Here is an 18,605-nt window from a genome sequence, read left to right as displayed (position 1 = left end):
AAACTCACTCCACACCGTAGTCTATTTCCCCCAACCGATTAATACCTGTTCAGTGCGGTCTTAGCATTACCAACTCCTAAATATTTCAACATAAACAGAAGTTCCTCATGCCTCAGAAATCACTGCTGGCTTCCTATCGGCTGTAAACAGATGGCGACTCAGGAGAGTTCTGTTCCCATTACGCCAACTTGGCAGGAGGCTCACCTGCCACCACCTGAAACACCAATCCCTCCCACCTCTGCACAGAAGGCTCCCGAACACAACTAAAATCCTGCCTGGACGCCCACAGAGCAGCATCCTTGACGCAAAGCGGGGGAAGTCTCATTACAACTCCGCTAATTAATAAACATGGGGAGGGACCACATCACATCCTAATATGATTACAGAAATACTGTAGCTTTTCACTGCAGCTCCACTATGTGGGTCAGACAGGTTCCCTGCCTGATTACACTGGGATATAATCCAGCTTTGCTAATATAGCCATATGCATAAGAAACAAAGCACATCTCATTTTATCAAGGAAGAAAACCTTGAAGACGCTAAAAGTTCAATTTCAAACACAATAATGCATAATTAAACTTTTATTTACAATGAAACCATCTATCCTGCTTTTTGTTTTCTGAAAAATTTTTGTTTATTGGGCCCAGCGTGTTAGCCTAGCGGCTAAATCACCTTGCATGCACCAGGATCCCATATGGGCACTTGTCCTAATCCTGACAGCCCCACTTCCCATCCAGCTCCCTGCTTATGACCTGGGAAAGCAATCAAGGACAGCCCAAAGCCTTGGGCCCCTGCATCCCCATGAGAGACCCAAAACAAGCTCCTTGCTTCTGGCTTCGAATCTGTACAGTTCAGGTGTTGGAGAGTGAATCATCAGATGAAAGATCTGTCCACTCTGTCTCTGCTTCTCTCTGTATATATGACTTTCCAATAAAAAATAAATAAATATTTCATAAAGAAACAAACTTTTTTTTGTTTATTCCCATTTTATTTGAAAGGAAGCGAGGACACAGACAGAAACAAGAGATACTTCATCCTCTGGCTTGCTCCCTGAATGCCGGCCTGTCAGGGCTGAGTCAGGCGGATGGCAGGCGGATGGCAGGCGGATGGCAGGCAGATGGCAGGTGCCTGGGTCTCCAGCAGGTCTCTCACGTGGACGGTAGGAAGCCAAGTACTAGAGACTTAGTCTGCTGCCTTCCGGAGTGCACACGAGCAGCAAACGGAACCAAAAACAGAACCAGAAGTCTTACCCAAGCTCTCAGACATGGAACGGTGTGGCCATCCTGCACCCAGCAGCTGCCATAGCTGTCCTTTCTCTAACCTCAAGGTAGACTTCTTGGCTACAACTTTTTAACTTAAATAATCAAAGGCTAAGAGAACGCCAAACTTCTCATACATTATCTAGAAGATACAACAAGGAAATTGCGTCTCCACACACACACACACACACACACACTATCTCTCTCTCTCTCTCTCTCTCTCTCTCCAAGGCAAGGAGGGAGTAGTTAATCTGACCCCTTTCTTCTGGATGTTCCAAGCAGAGATGTTCCTCTGTGCTTGCTAGACACACCTGCCAATCATGAGGGCCTTACCCACCAGCTGCGCCTTGCCTGCTCAGCAGATCCAACTTAACTCTTGGAATGTTAAACCAAATTCTGGGGGTGGGAGGAGTGGGGGACAGATGAAAGTAATGATATTCATGACAGGCCTCCGTATTTTAAAACTTGAGAAGAATTGCTCTGGCAATAAAGAGCTATATCCTTAAACGTGGCACAGCAGGCCCTTCCTGACAAGGGTTCAATGGATCCCACCATGCAGGGACACAGCTCTGCTGTTCTGATTAGATCAAGTGTTAGTTTTACGCCCTTGGCTTCGCCTTCACTGTATAAATCAACGTCATGACACCAATTAGCATCAACAAGCAACAGAGCATCCCAACTCAAACTGGCTTAAACTATAAAGTAGTTTACTTCATAGGCCCAGCACAATAGCCTAGTGGCTAAATCCTTACCTGCCAGGATCCCATTTGCACCCCAGCTCATATCCTGGCTACTCTACTTCCATTCCAGCTCCTTATTGGTGGCATGGGAGGGCAATGGAGGATGGCTCAAAGCCTTGGGAAGTGGCAGGAATCTAAACAAAATCATTCTACTAATTATCAATCTGCCACATCTGCTCTGCTCCTCAACACCGTCTACGGCCGCCAGAGAGAATCCCAAAGGCTTTTCCCGCAGGTGGATCTGTTAGAAAGGCAGGGCCATCGCACAGGGGACATCACAGCCTAAGTGAGGCAGTATGGTACCAAGTCCCAAGACTTATTAATGGCTTGTTACCACAGGCAATCTCCCAGCCTTGTTTTTCACATATAAAAATATGCAGACTTCACATAACACAAAAGGTTGTTGTGAAAAATCAAACAAAATGGCGTATGTAGACACATACCTCATACTCTGTTGCACAGGCATACACCAATGTCACAAATACCGAGTTAAAACCTGGGAATCAGCCCAAGGCTCCTAATCACCAAACTGAAGGTTCTGGCTTCCAACACGTCCCTTCCCTGGACTTGGGTAACTTGGTTAGAAGCTGCCCAGCAAGACACCCTGGTCCTAACAGCTGGGATGTAACAAAACAATCCTAAAGAAACTGTCTCAAAGGCTACAGAAGGCCCAATCCAGGATCCCCCTTCTCTGCTCTTTCATTGACATCTGCTCAGCCACACAGAGCAATCATATTGTCACTGTTTCTAAGTGAAAATGAAAAACAGTAAAGAAAATTGGGGCAGGGACCAGCACTGTGGCACAGCCCAGGAGGCGCCTCACGGACTTCCGCACTCCTCGGGCTTGGGCTTGACCTGGCCAGAGCTGTCCTAAGTGAAGAAGAATGAACTAGCGGATGGAAGATCTCCTCCTGTTGGTCTCATTTTCTCTCTTAACAAATAAAATGAAAATAAGCAGTTTATTTTAAGGCAAAGAAAATTAAAAACTGGGTCAAATCCCTCTGCCAGGGATGTATCCAAAGGATATGGAAGCACTACCTGCAAGGACTGCTGCACCTCCGCCACTTCCTGCAGCCAGGACAGTGAACAATGCGGGCGCTCACCGCACAGCAGAGGGGACAGTAAACAGTGCGGGCACTCACCGCACAGCAGAGGGGACAGTAAACAGTGCGGGGGGGCTCACCGCACAGCAGAGGGGACAGTAAACAGTGCGGGCGCTCACCGCACAGCAGAGGGGACAGTAAACAGTATGGGGGGGGGGCTCACCGCACAGCAGAGGGGACAGTAAACAGTATGGGGGGGGGGCTCACCGCACAGCAGAGGGGACAGTAAACAGTATGGGGGGGGGCTCACCGCACAGCAGAGGGGACAGTAAACAGTGCGGGGGGCTCACCGCACAGCAGAGGGGACAGTAAACAGTGCGGGCGCTCACCGCACAGCAGAGGGGACAGTAAACAGTGCAGGGGGCTCACCGCACAGCAGAGGGGACAGTAAACAGTATGGGGGGGGGGGCTCACCGCACAGCAGAGGGGACAGTAAACAGTGCGGGGGGGGGGGCTCACCGCACAGCAGAGGGGACAGTAAACAGTGCGGGCGCTCACCGCACAGCAGAGGGGACAGTAAACAGTGCGGGGGCTCACCGCACAGCAGAGGGGACAGTAAACAGTGCGGGCACTCACCGCACAGCAGAGGGGACAGTAAACAGTGCGGGGGCTCACCGCACAGCAGAGGGGACAGTAAACAGTGTGGTGGGGGGGGCTCACCGCACAGCAGAGGGGACAGTAAACAGTGTGTGGGGGGGGCTCACCGCACAGCAGAGGGGACAGTAAACAGTGCGGGGGGGGGGCTCACCGCACAGCAGAGGGGACAGTAAACAGTGCGGGGGCTCACCGCACAGCAGAGGGGACAGTAAACAGTGCGGGGGCTCACCGCACAGCAGAGGGGACAGTAAACAGTGTGTGGGGGGGGCTCACCGCACAGCAGAGGGGACAGTAAACAGTGTGTGGGGGGGGCTCACCGCACAGCAGAGGGGACAGTAAACAGTATGGGGGGGGGCTCACCGCACAGCAGAGGGGACAGTAAACAGTATGGGGGGGGGCTCACCGCACAGCAGAGGGGACAGTAAACAGTGTGTGGGGGGGGCTCACCGCACAGCAGAGGGGACAGTAAACAGTGCGGGGGGGGGGCTCACCGCACAGCAGAGGGGACAGTAAACAGTGCGGGGGCTCACCGCACAGCAGAGGGGACAGTAAACAGTGCGGGCGCTCACCGCACAGCAGAGGGGACAGTAAACAGTGTGGGGGGGGGCTCACCGCACAGCAGAGGGGACAGTAAACAGTATGGGAGGGGGGCTCACCGCACAGCAGAGGGGACAGTAAACAGTATGGGGGGGGGGGCTCACCGCACAGCAGAGGGGACAGTAAACAGTGCGGGGGGGGCGCTCACCGCACAGCAGAGGGGACAGTAAACAGTATGGGGGGGGGGCTCACCGCACAGCAGAGGGGACAGTAAACAGTGCGGGGGCTCACCGCACAGCAGAGGGGACAGTAAACAGTGCGGGCGCTCACCGCACAGCAGAGGGGACAGTAAACAGTGCGGGGGGCTCACCTCACAGCAGAGGGGACAGTAAACAGTGTGGGGGGGGGCTCACCGCACAGCAGAGGGGACAGTAAACAGTGTGTGGGGGGGGGGGCTCACCGCACAGCAGAGGGGACAGTAAACAGTGCGGGGGGCTCACCGCACAGCAGAGGGGACAGTAAACAGTGCGGGCGCTCACCGCACAGCAGAGGTGACAGTAAACAGTGAGGGCGCTCACCGCACAGCAGAGGGGTACAGCCAGGCACTGCTCACAGCAGCCTTCCTGCAGAAACAACGCAGTGATTCACACTTAAGCAGGGAAGCAAATCCTGCTGTCTGTCCCAACAGCAACAGACCAGGAAAGTATTATATTAAATGAAACAAGGCAAAGAAAACTATTGCATGATTTCACTTGCATGTGATATCTTAAAAAGATGGGAGAGAAGGTCAAACATGAAAACCTGTGTGGTAAAAGATTTATTTTTTTATTATTAATTGAAAGGTAGCGTTAAGAGAGGGGAAACAGAGGGAGAACCTCCCATCTGCTGGCTCACTCCTCAGATAGACTTAAGGGCCAGAGCGGGGCCAGACCCAAGCCAGGAGCCCAGAGTTTCCTGTGGGTCTCCCACGTGTGACCAGGAGCCTGAGCATTTGGGCCATCCTCCATTGCTTTCCCAGGCACATTGGCAGGGAGCTGGACTGAACGTGGAGCAGCCAGGATAGGACCAGTGCCCATAAAGGATACTGGCAGCAACACAGGCAGACGCTTAGCCTGCATACCACGGCTCCAGTCCCTCCTCACTTCCTTACCTCTGTTTATCAGCAAGGACAGATAGGCAAGCAGGGCTGAGACATCTACAAAACTATCTAAACAATCAGACACATTTGCGCAACACGCTTCATCCAGGCAAGCAGGCCAGAAGGCTGACCACACCAGCAGCCGGATTCCGGAGGGAAGGCACCGCACACTGCGTTCTTCGATGGACAGCAACAGCAAAAAGTTTCCTCTCAGTGAATGCGACTCCGCTAGCTATAAAAGTCAGCAGCAACACATCCTAGTTGTCCACTATGGTCAAAGTGTCAGAAGGACACAGTGTTGGAGTGAAGGCAAAAACAGCTTGGGTTACGATGATTTCACAGAACCTGCGAGGCTTGTTTACGCCCAAGTTCCTGCGGCCCCACCTAGACCAGGTGCAGGGCGTGTGCCTCACAGGCACAGGGAGTCAACAGACCAAGGGCTGATGCTCCAGCCCAGTCACAGGCATCAAGGGGCTCAGAAAAACAGGCATGGAGTCCAAAACGTCTGCATGAAAATAAACATCTTTCCATCTCATTTTTGCCACGAATTTTCTTTTTATGAGTCTTAAAAGATATTAAACAGGCCCAGCACAGTGGCCTAGTAGCTAAATCTTTGCCTTGCAAACCCAATATCCCATTTGGGCACCAGTTCATGCGAGACCTGGAAGAAGGGCTTGGCTCCTGGCTTTGGATCAGCTAAGCTCCAGCCATTGCAGCCACTTGGGGAATGAGCCAGCAGATGGAAGAGCATTCTCTGTCTTTTCAAAAAAAAAAAAATCTTTGAAATATATAAATGAATATAAAAATAAATAAAATTTATAACATCTACCACCTAAATGTAATAAGGTACCCTGGAAAAGGATATTAGTGAAAAAAACAGTGAAATCTGAATTAAGACTAAAGTTTAGTTCATAACAGCATATTGCTAATTTCTTAATTTTGACAAAAAGTCTATGATTATGTAAGATGTCATCTATAGAAGAGGTCAGAGAAGGGTATATGGCCATTGTATAATGCTAATCTTCACAATATAAATTCAAAACCATTTTAAAACAAAAATCCATTTTTAAAAAATGTAAAGCAATGGGATCTGCCTAAAGGGAAAAAAGAAAAATTCTCAAGAGTTTCTGATAAATCATTAAGTATAACCCGGAACAATGGCTCGTTGCCTAAACCTCACCTTGCATTCACTGGGATCCCATATGGGCACCAGTTCGTGTCCCAGCTTCTCCACTTCCATATCCCGCTCCCTGTTGATGCACCTGTGAAAGCAGCAGAGAATAACCCATGTGCTTGGGCCTCTGCACCAACATGGAAGACCTGGAAGAACATGACAGCTGCTGGCTTTGGCCTAGCCCCAACTCAGCCATTGTAGCCACCAGGGGACTGAACCCATGCATGGAGGAGATTCTCTCTCCTGTAATGCTACCTTTCAAAATAAAACTTTAAAAATTAATTGTCAAGGACACAGAGTTGAAAGGTACACATTTCTATGAAAAATATCTATAACAAACACACACAAAAAAGAGGTTAATGCAGTAATACAGCCCTTATTTAAGGAAAAAACATATAGCCAGGAGTTCTGCTTCAACCGTTTTTACAGATTTTAAAACAAGATACATCCACACTCACAGCCAGCATCCTCCAGCCACACCTTTCTCTCCAGCCCACCCAGCGCTTCGGATTTCCCCACAGCCCACAAGTTCTGTTACAGAACACAGAGCTTCAATTCTGCATCACTGTCCAAAAACTGTTCTGTTGGGTCATTCCTCACACAAGTTTCCCTCTAGAATCCACAGCTTTTCTTCCTGGAGCGCACAGTACATCAAGACCCACTATGTGGTGCCTTTGACAGTAATTCGGTCACACCATAAGTGGGCAAAGACTAACAGTTTTGAAGACACACACTATAAAACTAGACTCAAATCTCAGCACCGGCCAACCAACTTGGACAAAAGAGGGAAACTTCCAGAAAAGCAGCTGCTTCCTCCCTGGAGCTTCATTTATTTGCATTTCCAAAGAGACTCATATGCAACAACAAAAAAATTTGGGGAAAAAAAAAAAGTGCTGCCTCCTAACTCACATGCATTTATATTATAGCCAACTATCTTGGTAAGTTCTGAGCAGTTAGAACTACCTTAGAAGAGGAGCAGAAAATTAGGAAAACTAGCTTTTTTCAAGACATCCTCATATACAATTTACCTTAAATCAGAGAATTACATTAACAATACTAGTCCTGCTACCTGTGAGGCCAGAGTATCTATTCCAGTCCCAGATACACCACCATGCTAAAGCACGGGGAAAGCAGCAAAGATGGTTCAAGTGCTTGAACCTCTGACACCCACGTGGGAAGCCGAGACGCAGCTCCTGGCTCCTGGGTTCGGCATTTACGTCCTGCTCTGGCCATTTGGGGAGTGAACCAGCGAATGGAACCTTTTTCTCTCTTCCTCTTTATAACTCTGCCTTTCTAAATAAATAAATTTCTTTAAAAGAGAATACTATCCCTATCCATGTTAAGAATTAAGAAGATTGTACATTTCATGTAACACTAGTTCTACACACAAAATAATTTCAAGTAACAAAATATAGTGTGACCATGATTAACACATAAACTAAAACTCAGTATCTGAATATTTTTATGCCAACTGATTATATTGTTCCAGCAACAGTAAACAAAATCCTGATAACAATATTTGGTGCCATAGGAGAGGAAGAAGGGCAGCACAAGCTGGTCAACTACCCCAGCAAAGACTGACAGCGAATTTCTAGGCAAATGGAGACTCTAGGTTAGACTATGTCAGCCAACGGACCTTAGAAGGATTTTCTCATCCTTGATCTGCAAGATCGACAGCATTCCAGAACTATCGAAACATCACAGAACCCTCAGAACAAGCTCAAGATCCGGGACCCTGGGATGACATCGGGTGGCTGTTTCCCATCCCTGGGTCCTGGGACAGTTGGGAGGCTGGGTGTGGCTTCTCCCCTTGAATCCTTCCTTCCAACCATACAGGAAGAAAAAGATTGGAAATAATGGTCTCACCCATGGGCCCGGCATGGTAGCCCAGCAGCTAAAGTCCTCGCCTTGGATCCCACATGGGCACTGGTTCTAATCCCAGCAGCCCCACTTCCCAACCAGCTCCCTGCTTGTGGCCTGGGAAAGCAGTTGAGGACAGTCCAAAGCCTTGGGACCCTGCACCCACACGGGAGACTCGGAAGAAGCTCTGGACTCCTGGCTTCAGCTCTGGCAACTAAAGCTGCTTGGGGAGTAAATCAACAGACAGAAGATCATCTTTGCTGTCTCTCCCCCTTTCTGTGTATCTGCCTTTCCAACAATTAAAAAAAAATCATAAATAAATAAATGGTCTCCCCCACTTTCCCTTAATCCTTGACCCTTCCTACCCTGATCAGCAATGTAAACATCATCAAAAATAACATTTTTTTTACAGCATGGTAACATACCAGCTTGTATCTCAAAATAAACGTACTTGGTAACAGACAGTGTTTAAGGAGAAGACAGGACCAGTGTCATGGAGTAGTGAGTTGAATCTCAGCTTATAGTGCCGGCACCCTATATGAGTGCCGGTTCAAGTCCCAACTGCTCCACTTCCAATCCAGTTCCCTGCTAATGTTCCAAGGAAGCAGCAGAAGATGGCCCAAGTCCTAATGTCCATGTGGCCACATAGGAGACCAGAACACACCTCAGGCTCCTGGCTTGCAGACCGGTCCTGCCCCATTGTTGCAGCCATTTGGGAACTTAACCAGTGAATGAAAGAGATCTCTGTCTCTTTCTCTGAAAATCAGCCTTTCAAATAAAAACAAATCAAAAACAAAAAAGGACAAGGTAACATAAAATGAGGAGAAAGGAAATAAGCCAAAACCTAACTTGTAGGAGCTCCTTCATAACCTAACTTCAGCAAAGTCTTGTCTTCAGATCTCTCACCTTGGGGTCCACCTCACGGCCCGTCGGCTTAAAGGGGTCCAGCACAAACCAGCTTTGCTAGTCATGATCAACCCAATGCAAGGTTTGATTATATCCGACTAACTGCCTTACAGTGACCTGCAAAAATTACTGGTACTGCTCACCTGACGGTGCTTGCTTACTTCCCATAAATCTCAGCCATTCTGTACACGCCAGAGAAATGGATCTGTCCTCCTGGAAGGCAAGCACATGTCCCCTTCCTGTGTTGGGTAAAAGTCAAAGAACCTCACCCACTGAACCCAGACGAAGAGCAGTCATCGGTACATCCCATCAGCCAGCCACCAAGGTCACATGCAGCGGACAAACACAGCCAGCCACCAAAGGAGAAAGCACAGGCTACCTCAAGGGTCTCTGAATTGAAAACAACACACCAATATGGCTCACTGCGATTTCTGTTTTTATTACAACACACTTACTGTACCAGATTTCCAAAAGTTGATTTCAAAGCACCTCATAAAACTGCCATTTGTATAGATACCTCTGTAAAGACAAGCACTTGGAGTTCAGGAGGTAGCTACATATTTCCGTATCATATTCCTTGTACACAAATACACATAAGATACAAATTTCATTATGATTGATTACTTTTAAACCAACGCCACACAATGTTTTTTTTTTAAGATTTATCTATTTTATTGGAAAGGCAGATATACAAAGAGGAGGAGAGACAGAGAGGAAGATCTTCCATCCGATGATTCACTCCCGAAGTGGCCGCAACAGCTGGTGCTGTGCTGATCTGAAGCCAGCAACCACAAAATTCTTTCTGGGTCTCCCATGTGGGTGCAGGGTCCCAAAGCTTTGGGCCATCCTCGACTGCTTTCCCAGGCCACAAGCATGGAGCTGAATGGGAAGTGGAGCTGCCGGGATTAGAACCAGTGCCCATATGGGATCCTGGCATGTCCAAGGCGAGGATCTTAACCATTATGCTATCGCACCAGGTCCCACAAAATGTTATGAAACATTAATTTTACGTAAACGATGTTACATACAGTCCATATAATGTAATCATAAAGCTTACTAATGGTTTGAAAAAAGTCCAAGAGTCATTGGTTAAAATTAAAGGTTGATGTAATTAAATGAAACTGAATGATGGTGCTAATTTGTGGACTTCTAACATCAGCACTCGGCTCTTCACTGATAACCCAAACCTGGCTTTTGCAGCTGTTAAAGAAGTAGTGAGAAAAAAGGTGTGGAATCAAACAAACAGAAACCATAAATTCAAAAGGGCTGAGAGCTGATGCTCAAGTGAGCTTTGATGGAGAGATCTTGGGTGGCGCCCCAATCCCATGCTACTTATTGCATTCTCCAGTCTTTCAGAATCACAGCTGGGGAGGAGACACAACACTAGGCACACCATTTTCATTCTCACTTCCGTCACAATATTCAAAATTATTACCCATGGAATAAGATAAGCAAACTGTGGCTTTCTATCTTTTATTAGATGTGGCTGTGTTTTACTCTGAGCCTTTCAAATATTACATGATTTATTCCATTATCCCAATATCAGAAAAATTAATTCAGAGAAGTAAATTCCCCTACCTATGAAACACTAGGCTGGTTTCTCATTTCACGGGAAAGGATGACAAGAACAAAAATAGAAAAGGTTCAAATTACTTGTAAGGGCTGAAAGATGTGTCCTGAATGCCAAGTTCTCTCATCCCTGGACTGCTGTAGGCCCCAGCCTCCGTAATCAGCTCTCTCCCAAATGATAGCCAGGCAGGGCTTGCAGAGGCAGCTTCTCCAACCTGACAATGTTAACACACAGTTAAACTTTCTGGTTATTTAACAATTCTAAACATTAACTCTGGCTGCCAAAAATGTCGGCTTTGGCTGACCAGAGTTTTCCATACACAGTGTAAGCCTAACTTCTATGAGGCAGGTTTTGCTATTCTAACCACTGGAGCTGAATTGGTCCATCTGGTTTCGTGACCAAAAGGCTTGTCTTAGTTAAAGAAACTGATTAGGTGTGAAGATGATGTTCAGCACGTGGCACCTTTCACTGGTTACGCCCTTCCCAGCACTCAGCTCAGCCCTTTCTGTCCTGCAGCACTGACGCTATTCCAACCACGATAACAACGCTCTGCTTCCCCAGGGTCACAACATGTATTTTCAACAGCCAAACATGGCAGAAAGGTAGAGTAGCAGGGAGGGAAAATATGGCACCTATAGGGTTTTCTGCACAAGATTTGATCTCCCTAAACAGGAGTGAAAATTATACACACAAAGATCAGAGGAGTAACCACTGCCTCAAGAAGTTTAATTTCTGCTGTTGGCAACAAACTGGCAAAAGAAACATTCCAGGAGGGCGAAAAAATGTGGAGCCCAGCGCCATATGCCCATAACATTTAAAAGGAACTGGGAAGCACTGAGCCACAGACTCTAAAAGCAGACACAGAAGTCTTCCGAACCCAGCATTCCAACTCATAACTACGTGGAATAATAGATTAAAAATAAAGACTACACCTTTCATAAAATTATTCACTAATGAGACCACATTCTCAGCCTTAACCACCTATTAACATATCTGGTAACCACCAAAACTTCAAACTAGAAGATATCCTAGTATGTATGAAGACCATCCAAAGTGGGCGCAGCGCTGTGGCATATCAAGCTAAGCTTCTGCCTTCGGTGCTTGTAGCCAAAACAGGTGCCAGTTCAAGCCCTCGCTGCTCCACTTCTGAGCCAGCTCCCTGCTTACTGCCTGAAAAAACAGCAGAGGACGGCTCAAGTCCTTGGACCCCTGCACCCAGAGACCAGAGGAGGCCCCTGGCTTGAGGTCAGCTCAACTCCAGCTATTGTGACCATTTGGGGAGTAAACCAGTGAATGAATACTTCCCTCTGTTTCTTTTTCTCTCTGTAATTCTTTCAAATAAAAATAAAGTTACATTTTTTTTAAAGAATATCAAAGAGGGGCCAGTGATGTGTAGGTGAAGCTGCTGCCTGCAGTGCCAACATTCCATATGGGTACTAGTTTGAGTCCCAGCTGCTCCACTTTCAATCCAGCTCCTTGTCAAGGTGCTTGCTCAAGCGTTTGGACCCCTGCATCCCTGTGGGAGACAGGGAAGATGTTCCTAGCTGTGGACTGGCCCTAGCTCTACTTGTTGTGGCTATTTGGAGTGAACCAGAGGGTCACACATCTGTCTGTTTCTCCCTCTCTCTGTAACTCTGCCTTTCAAATAAAGAAATAATTCTTAAGATACATATGTATTGAAAGAAGGAGCAGTGGAAATAACTGACCACATAATGCCCGACAGAATGTGGTTCTTAACAGGAAGGACATGATGGCCAGCTCATCCAGGCCAGCAGGGGACGTCACTGCCTCCTCAGAGGATGGAAAGCAGAACAGGCTGGACAATTCTCCTGGCTGAGCTCTGCAACAAGTTCCCGGATCTGTGTACACACTAAGGTGGACTTGACAACCAGTAGACCTTGGAAGGACTTTCTCAACCTTGGAGTAACAAAACTGACATCATCTCAGAACTATCAAGTAGCACCCTCGCCAACACTCTTCCCCACACGGGGTCTCTAAGACGCTATCAAATGACTGTCCCCCACCCCCAGGTACTGACACAGTTTGACAACAAGGAGCAGTCTCCTCCCCTCTTCCCTGTGGACACAGGAGAAATAAATAAATAAATAAAACATGGCCCGCTCACCTTCCTCACTTCCTCCACACTTGATCCTCCCCACCCTAGGGGCATGCATCCCTCTCAATTATGTAAATATTTTTAAAAAATTAAATTTTTTAAAAAGTTAAAAGTTAGCATCTACCTTTGCATTACCTATTTTTCATACCCAACTTAACCCTAATTGTGCTTTTGGATTAAAAAAAAATCACAGTGAGATATTTAAATATAAGTGTCTGATTCGTATGTCATCTCTTCACTCCTAGAGAACATCTACAGAATAACTCTCCATACTGTAAAGCCTGTGCTCTATCACTCTTTGAAATGTTCCACAAGCATACATTCCAACCCTATTTTTTTTTAAGATTTATTTATTTTTATGTTATTTACAGAAAGAAGGAGAGACAGAGAGAGGGATCCTCCTTCCACTGGTTCACTCCCCAAATTACCACAACAGCTGCAGCTGAGCTGATCCAAAGCCAGGAGCAGCCAGGACATGAACTGGCAACTATACAGGATGTCGGCACTGCAGGCAGAGTCAGCTTGTTGAGCCATGGCACTAGCCCTTCACATAAGTTCACTTCACACTTTGTTCAATCCACACATATGGAAACTGCAGATACTGGACAGCTGGCTGTACCACAGATACAATCAAACAGAAATCAACAACAGAAATGCCTCCCAGCCCTAGAGGCTAGAAGCCTAAGGTCAAGGACCATGGAGGATCCTTCCACCCCAGGCTGTCCTCAAGCGTGATCTCACCACCTCCCCAGGACCAGCTCCACACACCACCACACCCGAGGATTAGCCATCAGCCTACGAATTCAGGGGAGACACGTAAACATTCAGCCCACATGAACGATTTCTTATTTTTTGCTTTTTTTTCTGCTCCCCTTGTTTTCTGCTTTTAAGTTCATTTCTTTACTGACTGGTAAATTAAATATTTTAATGTTTACTAATCAATTATTTTTCCTTTTAAAAAAGCTCTGCTCTGCCTTCAAGGCTTGAAACATAAAGTACAAAGGGTGAGTCTGGAACACAGTGCTGTCCCAAAGCAAGGAAGCTATGGGAGTCTTTGGGGTCTGTCAGGGTTCAGGGGTGCCCAGAAGGAGCCTCCTCTTCCGGAGAGAGCAACTGGCACCCCAGAAGGACCACAGAACCAGGACCCTGTATCAGAGTGTCCAGGTTTGTACCCAGGAACAGCTGCCTACCAAGATGCACCCAGGTGGGAGAGCAGGTGATGGCTCAAGTGGCTGGGCCCGTCACCCAAGTGGGAGAGCAGATTCTGGCTTCAGCGTTTGTTACATCTGGCGAGCAAATCAGCAGTTAGCGATCTCTGAATCCATCTCTTTCTCTCAACCCTCCCTCTCTCCGCCTTTCAAATAAAAAAATTAAAAATCAGGAGAAAAAAAAATAACTTCAAGTACCAACCAAAACCTAGCCTAAGTGCTAAACCAGAATTCACCCACACAGCAATGGGGGGGAAGACCCTCACCCACACACCAACGAGGGGGAGACCCTCACCCACACACCAATGGGGGTGGAGACCCTCACCCACACACCAATGGGGGTGGAGACCCTCACTCGCACACCGATGGGGGAAGAGATCTTTACCCATACACCAATGAGGGTGGAGACCCTCACCCACACACCAATGGGGGTGGAGACCCTCACCCACACACCAATGCGGGTGGAGACCCTCACCCACACACCAATGGTGGGGGGAGACCCTCACCCACACACCAATGGGGGTGGAGACCCTCACTCGCACACCAATGGGGGTGGAAACCCTGAGTCACTCACTGATGGCATGGGGAGACCCTTACCCACACACTGATGGTGGGGGGAGACCCACACATCAATGGGGGTGGAAACCCTTAGTCACACACCGATGGGGGGAAAGACCCATACCCACACACCGATAGGGATGGATAGAGACCCTCACTCACACACTGATGGCAGGGGGAGACCCTCACTCACACACTGATGGCAGGGGGAGACCCTGAGTCACACACCAATGGAGGGAGAGACCCTTACCCACACATCAGTGGGGATGGAGACCCTCACCCACACACCAATGGAGGAGAGACCCCAGGATAATAATAACTGACAAAGCACAGACACAAGCCGGCACTTCCCACATCCTCCCTGCAGTGTCCACCTCAATCAAGGTAAGAAAATCACTGATAAAGGCTGCCTTCCACTAAGTAACAGGAAACTGGAGAAGAAGGCAACTAGAATGGAACCATTTGGTAACCCCTGGGACAGTCAGGAATTGTTGCCAATACATCACAAAAAGAGCTAGAAGGCACCCAACAGAAACAATGCTGCACGCACACACACACACACACACACACACACACACACACACTGGTCTCCATTCTGATTCTAGATCAAGTAAACAATGCATAGGAAACAGGAAATAAAAGCGCTTAATACTTCAGACATTCAATCAACAAAGTCAGACATCTACAACTTATTTATATGATTCCAGGCTAGAAAGTTGAAACTTAAAGGTCTTTTTGATCTGCTCCTATCCTTCACTCTCACAAAGATAGCAATTTCAGGAAATCTAGGAAAAAGGAATTCAAGAAGCTCAGGGGCAAGTCCTTGGAGCAGCACTTAGAGCGAGGCTCGCACCAGCCCGCAACATGCCTGGGTTCCAGCTTCTCCTGCTGGGCACCCTGGCTGGTACATCAGGAGGCCGGGCTCCCGCCACCCAGTGGAGACACAGGCCCAGCTCCTGGCTTCCAGCCCTCCCCGCCTGAGGGGAGCATCAGAAGGAACAAGCTGATGAGAGAGGTCTGTTGGCATCTCTCTGCATTTCAAATAAGCAAAAAGTTTTTAAAAACTTTTTCTAAAGGTAAATTTACTTTGCTACAAAAAAAAAATCTTGAAATCCACACAGTTCCACAGTAACACCTATTTTCAATGTACTGTTTTTTAAAGATTTATTTATTATTGGAAATGCAGATTCACAGAGAAGGAGACACAGAAAGATCTTCTGGTCACTGGTTCACTCTCCAAGCAACGGCAATAGCTGGAGCTGAGCCGATCCGAAGTCAGGAACCAGGAGCTTCTTCCAGGTCTCCCACGAGGGTGCAGGGTCCCAAGGCTTTGGGCTGTCGTCCTCTACCACTTTCTCAGGCCACAAGCAGGGAGCTGGTTGGGAAGCAGAGCAGCTGGGACCCAAACCAGTACCCATATGGGATCCTGGCACATGCAAGGTAAGGATTTAGCCACTGAGCCATTTAGCCAGGCTCTCCATCTTTAAAATCCTATTTGTTATGCAACATATTTATGGGGTTGGTAATACTAAAAATGTTTGTTTTAAGGTAAGATCATTGTATTTAGATTTTTAATTATTTATTTGGCAGACCCCATCCACTGGTTCACTTCCCAAATACCCATGAGAGCCAGGACTGGCCGGAAGCAGGAGGCAAGAACTCAAATCACATCTGCCGCCGAGGTGGCGGGCCGAGGACCTGAGTGCCACCTGCAGCCTCCCTCGGCGTTTCCCGTCTTACAGACTGCTTTACACAAAGGCCAAACTGGTAAGTTTATGTCATGTATGTTTTACAACCCCCCCCCCAAAAAAGAGCATGTTTACTATGCTCAATTTTAGTAGCCAAATCAACTCTCATAACCTAAAGGAAATCTGACATTTCCACAACGCATTCCCTGCGGTCTAAGGCCAACTGTGCAGTCTGGCTTTGGTAACAATGAAAACACAGAATCCTAACCAGGAACCTAAACAGCAATGCAATCATGGCTGTAACAGGGCCACTCAAATCTACTCCCAATGGACCAGGAGACACTGTAATGAAACTTCCCGAATTCAGATACTCCAAGAACCAGCAGCAAGCCTGCCAACTAGCCGGTCACAGCGCTAACCTGTGGCCTGAAGCAAAGGTGTGCTCCAGCGCAGGCGACGTGGGGTCGCAGCATCAGTGCCGATGGCCCAGCTAAACAGGCTTCCGGCACCACCTTTCGTGGGTTAAAAAAAAAGTCCTGCTCAATGTTCCTAAGGGGAACAGTGTGAACCACCCAGCGGTCACTCTCACAGTTCCGCATGAAAGCAAGCAAGTTTAACATGACACACGCACCCTCTGCCAATGCCAAGGACCTTCCCTCGGGCTACACAGTAGTAAACACGGGATGGTACTATTTCCCAGGCACTGGAGGAACCATCAGCTTGCTCAAAGATCCTGGATGTTAAAAACCATTTCTTCTTCCACCACCTCATTCCTACCTACTTCCAAGTCTAGAGGCCAACGCCTCCCAATCGCACAAGGGAAAAAAAGGCCACCTTCTTTCCTAGCCCTTACTAAAACAGAGCTCTTAAATTTCTTAAAAGGAAAGCCAGAAATTCCCGTTTCGCTCTCTCCTACAGACGAACACTTCCCTACATTTGGGAAGCTCCACACCAGGCTTGGCTATTCATAACTTCTTCACAGGATCCTTTCCACAACAGTGAACGGTGATCGCGAGGGAGGGGAGGACACGTGGGGCTGTCCCATTCTAAATGTGGCTATCACTTTTGCAACGGGCTTCAAACGGCCCAGCCCGCAGCCCCACACCATTCCCAGCGGGCGCCCTCCATCCTCGCCCCCCAAAACCAAACTCTGGCCCAGGAGAAGCGGAGACACCGGACACAGGCGGGAGAGGCACAAAGGGAATCCAGGGACGGCTTCCATTCTCCTCCTACCAACCCCTTGGGGTAATCTGCCGTGGGCATCATGCATATACCCACCCGGTACTGAACTGTTGCAACCATCAAGAGGGCCCCCCCAACAGCCAAGTCCGGGGTGCAGTGCCCTGGCCGAGGGAGCTGACACCCCTCAGCTCCCCCACCCCTCCAGGCGACAAGTCCCCCAAGACTTTTCCCATCACCTGGGCCGCAGCGAACAGGTCCCCCGGGTGACATCAGCCCCACTTCCTCCCACCGGGGAGGGGCAGCGTGACAGGAGCCCAAGGGTCGCCAGCGGGTCCAACTTTGCATCCCGCCCGGCCGGACTGCACAGGGAGGGCCAAGGGGGCCGGGGCTGGTCAGGAGGCCAAGTGTCCTGGCAGGCTCCGGAGCGGCCGAGGCGCCCGGCATTTGCAGGCAGCTGCCACGACAGGTGACCGGGCCGCCCCGCACAGACAGGCGGCCGGGGAACGAGGCCCGCGAGGTGGGCAGCGGGGAGGGGAGCCCAGTGCCCAGACGGCGCGGAGGAAGAGGAGGAGCACGCCCGTCTCCCTGGGGAACCCGTGCCGGGGGTGCGGGGGGTGGGATCTGTCTCTACAATTAAGGGAAAAAATGGCTTCAAGCCAGACGCCTCCTTGATTTCCACACACACACACACACACATACACACACGCGCGCGCGCGCAGACTCCTCTTTCGCCCCCTCTTCTCCCACGCCGAAACAAAGGCTGAGGGAGCCGCCCGGAACCCCAGATCGGACGCGGCCTCAGCCCCGAAGCCCCCCGCCGCGGCCCAGCCGCCCCGCCGCGCCCACCACGCCCGGCGCCGCTCGGAGGGCGCCGCGGGCCGGCGCGCCAGCCACCCCGCCACCGCGGCCCCCGGCGCGCCTCACCTCGCGGGCGGCCGTGGCGGCGGCCCCCGCCGCTCCCCCGCGCCT

The 18,605-nt window shown here is 49.0% G+C and overlaps 1 protein-coding gene across 1 annotated transcript in view; it reads right to left on the bottom strand.

The window, feature by feature from the left end:
- TULP4 (TUB like protein 4) overlaps positions 1 to 18,605 on the bottom strand; it is a 195,556-nt gene extending 176,951 nt beyond the window's left edge. The window contains exon 1 of the mRNA XM_040965630.1: positions 18,561 to 18,605. The gene's annotated coding sequence lies outside the window, so the exon portion shown is untranslated. The remainder of the gene's footprint in view (positions 1 to 18,560) is intronic.

The sequence above is a fragment of the Ochotona curzoniae genome, unplaced genomic scaffold (assembly GCF_017591425.1).
Source record: "Ochotona curzoniae isolate NIBS_2020 unplaced genomic scaffold, NIBS_Ocur_1.0 scaffold_3890, whole genome shotgun sequence".
Lineage (NCBI taxonomy): Eukaryota > Metazoa > Chordata > Mammalia > Lagomorpha > Ochotonidae > Ochotona > Ochotona curzoniae.
This window is presented reverse-complemented; position numbering and strand designations above follow the sequence as displayed.